Source organism: Lagenorhynchus albirostris, chromosome 5 (genome assembly GCF_949774975.1).
Source record: "Lagenorhynchus albirostris chromosome 5, mLagAlb1.1, whole genome shotgun sequence".
Classification (NCBI taxonomy): Eukaryota; Metazoa; Chordata; class Mammalia; order Artiodactyla; family Delphinidae; genus Lagenorhynchus; species Lagenorhynchus albirostris.
In genome coordinates, this window is record NC_083099.1 from 63,092,033 (window position 1) to 63,101,702 (window position 9,670).

A 9,670-nucleotide genomic window follows, 5' to 3' on the forward strand; every position below is an offset into this window, starting at 1 on the left:
TTATCCTTAGAAATAAATCCACATGGGATTTCCAACTGAGCAGCTGCAGCGGCCGAGCCTCTTACTTTAAAGAGTAAAGTAAGGTCACTGAGGATGACGCCTACCAGTGGCGTTCCAAGATGCCTCTGGGGGTCACCACCTCCGCAAAGGCTTTACTGAGCTGCCCTCACCCCGACCTAGGCCCAGATAATAGTGCACCCTCTTGCTTTGGTGCCTGCCCCGTGATCCATGATGAGTGTGTGCGTGTGCATACACACACATGCACGTTCCTGTCACAGTACACTTATTCCCCCAGGGACAGTGACAGTATCTCATTTCTTTCTGTATTCCCCTTTATGCACTAGGTGCTGAATACAAGTTTGTTAACTGAAGAAATGAGTCAATCCTTCACCGAAAGGGGGTTAATCCCAGAAGCTGACTGGATAGAGGAACTCAAAGGATATTGTCAAGTCTCTTTTTGCTTTCTTCATTTCTTGTCTCTCTCATCTTCTGTCATGCAAACAGAATGTTTCCATGTTTGGGGAGGATGGTCACCAGCAAGCCCTAAATCACAGCATTTCAGCTTTGGGAAAGGAAGGGAGCTCCATGGTCTTCCCCTAGTTCCTTGACCACCCCTGAGGCCATGGGGCAGGGTCCTCTGACTGGAGAGCCCACTAGAATCTTGTGATTGCCGTGGGGAAGAAGAAGTTCCCCAAAGAGGGGGTAGGTGAGGTGATCCCGAAGAGACAGAGATAACGGACATCTAGAGCAACAGCGTCAAGGCTTGAGGAATTCCTAGGAAGAGAGATTCAGAGTTGGAGGACCGTTCTTGTAGGAGGAATGACTCTTGCACCTCTAATAACCACAGCCAAGGAGCGTAGGCCCAGCCACGTTTTACAAGGACCATCTGCTCTGCAAGAACAGCAGGTTGTTATATGTGCGGGCTCTGGACATCAGTCAACGGTAAGCAGATGTTTATTGAGGGTCTGCTTCATACCAGCCACCGTGCAGGCCTGGTGGGGGTGGGAGTGGTCAGTGGTCAGCAAACAGGACACATCCGTGCCCTCCCGTGGCTCGCCCTCTACTGGACGCCCATGTCCACTGAATGGCCTCCCCTGAGCCTCTCCTCCCAGCAGGCTTTGGTTCCAGGACGATGGGGGCGGGGTCATCCTCCCAACAGCTAACTTTCTTGGAAATGGGCTTGACAGGCACGGCTCCATTTCACGCTGGCAACAGTGCTGTGATGCAGATTTCAGGATTTAGAGTCAGAAACAGGCCCTAAGGTAAGCAAAGAAAGAGAGAGGGAGAGAGGAGGTAGGGGTGTGGGGGAGGGGTGGGGGGAGAGAGAGAGAGAGAGAGAGAGAGTGAGAGAGAGAGAGAGAGAGTTCACAGAACTGAAGGAAACCACGAACAGCCAGGCTTTGGGGTGGGCTGGGACGGGACCAGGGCTTGCCGTGGTTACGTGTGGACTGGCTCAGCATCCTCTACCTTCAGTCCCTGTGACTTCTCTCAAGAGTCCAGTTCCCAGGGCAAGGCTCTGACTGGCCTGACCTGGGCCAGTGCCCAGCTCTGGGATCAGATTCTGTGATTGGCAGCCCTGTCATGTGGAGTTGAGGAAGGGTTTGTCATCCAAAGGAAGGGTGAGAAGGAGAGAAGTGTATTGGGGGCGGACAAAAACAGCAGCTGTGTACCACCTAGAGGCTGTTATTATCTCCATTTTCCAGGTGAGGAAACTGAGGCTTAGAGAGGTTAAATGGCTTGATCAAGGTCACACTGACAGTGAGTGACAGGACTTAAACCTAACCTGCTTGACTGCAGAGCCCATAGTCTTAACCTCTATGCCAGGGAAGGGGGACTGCGGGGATACCTCACTTGACCACAAATAGTAATTTAACAGAATAACATAGTGGTTAAGAGTTTGCAGACCAGTTAGAAGCTAATTGCAATCAAACAGGCAGGAGAGGAAGAACTAACTTATACCAAGGCAGGAGCTGAGATGGACAGGAGGACATGAATGACTGGAGAGCCGGAAAAGGAATGTTAAGTAGCTAAAACCTGTCATGGTTGATAACAAGTGGGGTGTAGGACAGAAAGAAGGAGTCTGTGCAGATGCTCAGGGTTCCTATGCGGGCACTTGGTGGATGGGACCGTCTTTCCCGGAGGAGCAGAACCCAGAGGAGGAGGTGGTGGGATTGGGCGTAGAAGGGAGATGAGGATAACTTTGGACATGTTGGATTGAAGGAGCCTGAAGGACACCCAGATGGAGATGTCCAGGGGCCAGTGGAGAGATGGGGTCTGGAGCACGGGTGAGAGCCGCCGGCATAGCTGGTGTCCCCGAGGGCACTGCGTAGCATGAGACTCACAAAGGCCTGAGGAGCAGAAAGGCAAGCCTGGGGATCACAGCATCTCAGCGTTGTTCAGAATACTCTCCAGGGCCTGGATTTCGTGAGAAAACATCAGGGAGCGATCTCATTCATTACTGCGCATCACTGTGGTTCCTTCTGCCTCTTCCTGCCCTGCCCCCCTCTCCCCACCTTGCCTCACCCGGCCTGTAAGTCAGTCTTAACGTTTCAGCGTCTGCAGCGTTTCCTCAGCATAGCCTGGCCTGGCCTCTGGAGCGAGCTTTATGACACCTCAGCACTTACTACATTGTAATAACTTGGTCAGTAAATATCTTCCCTGCTAGACCTGAGGTTCCATGAGGGCAGGAACCATGCCTGTCTTGCTTACTGTTGTATACCTGTAGGAGGTGGAGAAACTCCCCTCCCTTTTCCAGGGATGCTCATTTACTTGGTCAGATTCCAAGGCTCAGATAGGGACAGGGTCACAGGGTATTAAAACGCACCCACATTCCTGTGACTCTTCTTCCCCTTCCTTTACCTGTGCTCCTGAATCTGTGACAGCCTGGGCTCTCTTGGGAGCTGGCCTCTTCTCCTCTCCTGTCTTTCCACACGAGTACAGGGCACTGGGGAGGGCTCCTCATTTAGGCCAGTGCCCCTGGTAAGGCCCTGGTCTGGGCTGTGAGGCTGAGAAGCTGCCCCACCGGCTCAAAGAGACACCCGCTTTGGGGCAGTCATGCACTCACCCAGCTGATAATAAAGAGGCAAGTTGGTTTCTCACTTGTTTTTATCCTCACTGCCTTGGAAACTTTGTGGAAAGGGGGGTGATGGGAGGGCAAGACTTGGCCATCTACTAGACCACTTACCTCATTTAATCAGTTGAAAGAAGGAAAGAAGGAAGGCAGACATGCACAGACCAGAGCTGGCTTCTGCCCTCCAGCCGTTTATGACGATCTGTCCCTGGGAGGATCTGTCTTGGAGCTTCGAATACAATGCAAACCCTGGGCTGTGCTCTCGTGGGCACAGTCCACACACGTTGTGCCAGACGATGGTGATGTTACCACAGTCCCAGGCTTCATTCTGATGCATTTGGAAAGGCTCCTGCCAGCAAGTAGCAGTGGAAACCTCCAGAACGGAGCAGGAGTCCAAAGGTCTGAAAGGCCTATTAGGTAGTCAGCATTTTCTTGGCCCACGACTAGCCTCCAGATCTGAAAAAGTTCTCTCAAACTGCCTGCATGCTACATGTCACAGCAACTCTACAAGCTGATAGCATGTCTTCCCCTTATTCTACAACTTTTGTTCAAAGAAACTCTGTCATTTAGCAGAGCGCCCAGCGCTAGCAATAATAATAATAATCATTAACTAATAATGGTAAATGGCACTACCATTTATTGATGACCTACTGTGTGCTGGGCACTCCATTCAGGCTTTTACATGTTTCTCCCATTTAATGCTCCCAACTGTCCTATGAGGTTGGTGTCATTATTTTAGAAATATGGAAATGGAGATTCGGAGAGATGAAGCGACTTGCTCAGGTCACAAAGCTGATGAAAGGTGTGGTCAGGTTTGTAACCCAGGTCTGATGGACTGCAAAGCCCTTGCTCTTTCGCCGTGCTATTCTCCCTTCAGCTGGGAGCAGGAGGTGTGGTGCGGATTCTGACAGTAGCAGCAGGAACCCAGACGGGCCTGACAAAATACATTCGCAGAAGGAAAAAGCTGTTAGGTCTGACCCCAGAATGGTAGCTTCGGCAAACAGGGAGAAGAAAATCCCTCACCTGTTCCTCTGCCTGTGGAACTCTGGGGCAGATCAAGTACCATTTCCGGCTGGGCTGGGGAAGAAGCCTGGGGTGAAATTGGTTAGAGCCAGTATCAGGGCAGGTGCTGGAGAGCAGGGATAATCGGGGAGAAAGGACTGGACATTCCAATGACCCCTCCCCACCGGGGCAGGTACAAAGGACCTGCACTGCCCAGGGACCCGAGGCAGGACCTGGCAAAGGCCTGAGCTCTGCAGAGGAAAGGAGAGCCACCGGGGGGTCCCACTGAGAGAGGTCCTGAGTGGGCCTCTCTAGGGATCCTTCCACATCAGGTGGAGGTTTGGGAGGAAGAAGGGAAATGCAAGACTGAAAGGCATTCTTTTAAAAAACAAATGTGACTGATTGACTTCTCTGCTTGAAACCTTAAAACCTATCAGGGGCTTCCTACCTCCCTCGGGCTGAACTCCAAAGTCCTTCACATGGCTGGTGAAGTCCTCTGCAACGTGGCCACTGCTGACCCCACCCCCAACACATGCTTTATGATCTGGTGTTTCTCCCTACCTTCCCCCAACATTAGACCCATCTGGGGAGCTTTGAAAACACATCAGTGCCACACCCTGCCCCCAGCCGGGGATCCCTGGGAGTGGGTAGCCTTCATTTCTAAAAACCGCCCAGGTGACTCCAATGTGTCTAAGCTGAGAACCCCTGCTGCTCAGACTTTTCCCCTGTGTCACCCTCTCCTGGCCAACTCCTCTTATTCTCCGGGCCTCAGCCCTGTCTCAGCTCCATGTCTGCCTCCTTGGGAAGCCTTCCTGGACCCCGTCACGGTACTCTCCTTGACAAGGTGGACTGGGTGCCCATCTGTGCCTGGGCCCCATGCTGTCCTGGGCTTGTCCTGTGAATTCTTGACACGCGCCCTCCTCCTCTGACCATGACCTCCCTGATCACAGTTGTTCCCCCGCACCTGGCACACAGTAACTGTTCAATAAATGTCTGAAATGATAGATATCAAGTTAAAATCTGTCTCCCTAAAAGTCACCCTTAGTCCCTGATATTTCTTCCTTCCTAATTAGACATGAAAGGCCCAGTCTTTTCTGTGTTTGAAACTTTCCCCAAATGTCTATGGGTATTGGTCTTTAATTAGCACTTCTGGATCCCTCTGGGTGCTTGCTATCCTCCTGAGCGGGGAGCTGGCTCTCTGTTCCTGCAAACATTTCCCCAAATAGCTCCTAGAAAAGGAAGTGCAGCGTCTCCACAAGAAAAGACAGTTTGCAAACAAGAGTTCTGCACAGGCAGGTTCAAAGGCAACTGAGGTGTCCCCCTCTCTGGGAGATGTTTAGAGCACCTCCACTTAAGATCACAGAGAGGTTTAGTCAACACATCTATTTCCTCCTCTGCCCTTTCTCAAGGGAAGCCAGAACTGAGCTGTTGTCAGGGAGGATACTGGCTGCAGAACAGTTTCAAGAGAGTGGAGGGGATGATCCAGGTTGGATCAGAAGAAGATGAGGGCCAGAAGCTGCCAACAGGGCATCAGCTGGCTTTGGAACAGCTGAGAACCTCGCCCTGGTCCAAACACCCCGAGGCAATTTCCAATTTCCGAAAGCAACTGTGGAGGAGGAGGCTGGCACCTTTCTCACCTCCTTGAATGGGCAGCTCAGAAGTGGAGGAAGGAGCCAGGAATCCACGGGGCATCCTTCTCCGGCCAACTGTCCAGGGCCTGGAGGGAAGCCAGGCCGCCCTCCTCCTGGAGTTTGGGAATGTGCCCAAGAATAAGGAAGCTGCGGCCCGGCTCCCATCCGGGAGAGGAGGTGCTGATGGCAGCGAGTGCCTGGCCTGGTGGGGACCAGGGCAGAGAGATGGCCGCGGCCAAAGCACTGGGTGTGGACAACTAGGCTTTGTTAGATTTCTGGCTCCATTGACTTTTCTTCTCTGAGCTCAGTTTCCTCATCTGAAAATGAGCGTTTTGTTGGGCCAGGTGTCAAAGGTCCTTTCTAGGCTTGCCTTCTGGGGCTGATGAGAAAATGGAGAAAGCAGAGAGACGGAAAAGTACAGGAGTGATTGTGACTCAACGGAGCATCCTGTCTGAGGGGATTTGGCGTGTCTGCACGTGATGTCAGTTCTTGACAGGAGGCCCCACCCATAGGGGTGGAAATCTCCCCTACCTCTTGGATGAGGCATCAGATGAGGAAACTGAAGCCCAAGGAACTTTAAAAGACTCATGCAAGGTCACACGGTAGCCAGCAGAGGGCCTTTGTCCACTACAGTGATGGCAGGTAGGTGGAACTTCTATGCCAACTCTGAGATTGACAAGGGCTGTCTGCAGCATCACGTTGAGGAAAGAGCCCATAATTGATGAACAACGTCTGCCATAGGCTTGGGAAGAGGACGTGGCAGCAGGAATCACACATATTTGCTGTACTTACTGATTCATTTAGTAAATTGCTACTTCATGCAGGGCAGTGGTCCTTACACTGCAGATTTAGTGGGAGATAAGACAAGCCCTCGTTCTCAGGAAGCTAATGTTTTAGAAGGGGAGACAGACGATGCACGTGTAAACAAATGGCTAACTAATATAATCTCAACTAGTGCTAAGTAGTATAAGGAAAATAAAATAGTGCAATGGGATAGACAGTGATGGTGTAGGGGAGGAGGGAGGAGATCCAAGTGGTCAGGGAGGTGACATTTAAGCGGAGACCTAAATTCTGAGAGGCAGCTCTGTAAGAGCTGGAAGAAGAGATCCAGACAGAGGGAACAGCCAGTGCCAAGGTCCTGAGGTAGTGCCTCCAAGGGACAGAGAGAGACCAGAACTGAGGCTGCTTAGATGGCAATGGAGAGGGTCAGTGGAGGAGGTGGGAGTGGTGAAGCCAGCCATCTGCTCCATGCTGACAGGCCTCCCGATCCTAGCCAGTCCAAAATGACACCCTCCGTCCCTATTTCCCCTCTCCCCCAACCAAATTGCTCCTCCCCAAGTTTTTACTTCTCTTCCCATAAATGACCAGCCACCCCATTGCTCAGACTACTGTGCTATGACCCCAGCCCTGTCACCATCACATCTTGCCTGTGCCCTCCTCACTGGTCTCCCTGCCACCACCCTAGTTCTTAACTGAAGCCCAAAGAGCACTCATCCCTCCATCACTTACTGCCCCAAAGCCCTCTTCTCCCAGTTTTGTCTTTCTTGCCACTATCCCCAAACCGCAAACCCAGGGACACATATTTATTATCTTTTTCAAAGAGAATCTGGAGTTGGTCACAGCCACAGGAGTATTAAGCCCCAATTCAATTCACACACATTCTTCTAATTATCCCTAAACTGATCGTGTTTCAAGATTGGTTCTGGGGCCTGAGTGTTAATTGCTATAAGGCACCTGCATTTATTAGGCACCTGCAGTGCTCCTGACCCTTTGGCCAGAGCATCATAATAGCCCTGCAAGGGAGGTATGATTATTGTCCCACCTTCATTCCTGTAGATACTTGGACTCAGAAAGGTTCAGCTTCTTATCATAAGTTCCCCAGCTGGTAAATGACTGAGCTAGGATTTGGACTCAGGTCCCTCTGATGCCAAAGGCCAAGGTCTTGCTTCTATATTCAGGTTCCTCCTAGAAACAAATGGACAAAGAATGATGGGCACAGAGAGAGGCATCTTGACCTCAGTCTGCACGTTTTTCCTTCATTCCGGATCAAAGGTTGTGGCCCACTCCCTGGGTTCCCTTACCTCGTCAGCCTGGAAAGATAAGAGGGTTAGGACCTTCTGCCCATGCAGGCCTGGAGAGATGGAGGTGTCCCAGCTCTCCTTATCTGGCCTGGCTTTTCGTTCCTATCCCTCCACCTGCCCTCCTTTCATGTCTGTTCTGTTGCCAGGTGGTCAACTTCCTGCCCCAGGCTGTTGTAGCCAGCACTCAGGTGCCCTCCAGCCTGTCGGCCTCTTGATCAGGAACCATTCCCGTGGGAACCATGGTGCCAACATCCGGTGAGGACGGGCCCTCTGTTACCTGCTGGCCCGGCTGCCTCTGCTATCAGGCCCAAGAACAAAGGAGACTGTGCCTGCCGCCAGACAGGCTGTGTTTGTCCAGGGCGAGGCCTACCCTGGCACAGATGCTGGGCAAACAGGAGTGTCGGCCTCACGGATCTGCCTTACGATGAGCAGGGCTTCAGCTGGGAGGTGTTGCTACTGCCAGGCCACCTGCCGAAATATTACCCTGCCCTGCTGCAACCAGCGCCCCAGGGCAGAGGGGGCTCTAGGGCAAGCTGACCTATCTCTTGAGCCTCAGGCTTTCTAGCTCTGCAATGCGGGAGTTGCACAAGATGATCTCCAAGATCCCTTTTGTGGTCTAGAACCTTGAATGATGTTGCTGGGAGTCTCTAGGGCTTAAGAAGAGATGGAAGGCAGAAGTTCCTGGGGATGGGGGGTGTGGGGGGTGTGGAATCTGGGAATCTCATGGCATCCTCCTCCCCCCACCCCCACCCCAGCCCCAGGTACCCATGCATACCTCTGGCCAGGAGGCTTGAGCTCTCTAGAGCAGCAATGTCTTTGAGCGATGGATCCATGACCTCATTTACACTAATGGAGCTTTTAGCACCACATCTAGGGTACTTCATGGTCAGAGGATTAAGAGTGACCATCTTGCTTCCAAGGCCACCTAGAATCTGATCTCTCACACTCTGTCCTCAGAAATCTTAGGGTAGCTGGGGAAGGTTCAGAGGGACCATGGAGGGATGTTTCTCCAGTTAGGACAGTAAGAGGCTGCATGGTGATAGTGACTCTTGAACTTCAATGTGCATCAGAATCACCTGGAATGCTTATTTGAAATGCAGAATCCTGGGCCCCATACCCCAGAGATTCTGAGTCCCAACATCCAAGATGGGTGGGTGGCTCAGACTTCTTAGTTTTTAACAAGAACCTAGGTGATCCTTAGGTCTCTGATTAAGTAGAATGAGTGAGTCTAAAAGCTATACAATCATTGATTCAAATCCCACCCTGCCGCTTATGAGCACTGTGACTTGAGGCAAGTCACTAAGCCTTTCTAGATGTCAGTTTTGTTTGTAAAATGAGGCTATAATAACTTCTACTTCTTAAAAACAAGACTTTTTTTCAGAGTGTTTATTGCACTTTGCAAATGTTTGTTGAGCAAATGGGGTCCAAGTCCATTTGCCCAATCCAGAAACCTGGGAGTTCTTCTTGATGTCTCTATCTGCCCCATACCTCTCAACCACCCAATCACAAATCCTGTGACTCTACCTCCTAAAATATCTTTTTTAAAAAAATAAATTTATTTATTTATTTTTGGCTGCGAAGGGTCTTTGTTGCCGCACACAGGCTTTCTCTAGTTGCCGTGAGCGGGGGCTACTGTTTGTTGTGGTGTGTGGGCTTCTCATTGTGGTGGCTTCTCTTGTTGCAGAGCACAGGCTCTAGGCTCGCAGGCTTCAGTAGTTGTGGCACGTAGGCTCAGTAGTTGTGGCACACGGGCTTAGTTGCTCCGCGGCACGTAGGATCTTCCTGGACCAGGGCTCGAACCTGTGTCCCCTGCATTGGTAGGTGGATTCTTAGCCACTGCGCCACTAGGGAAGCCCTCCTAAAATATCTTCTTTTCTTTTTTTTTT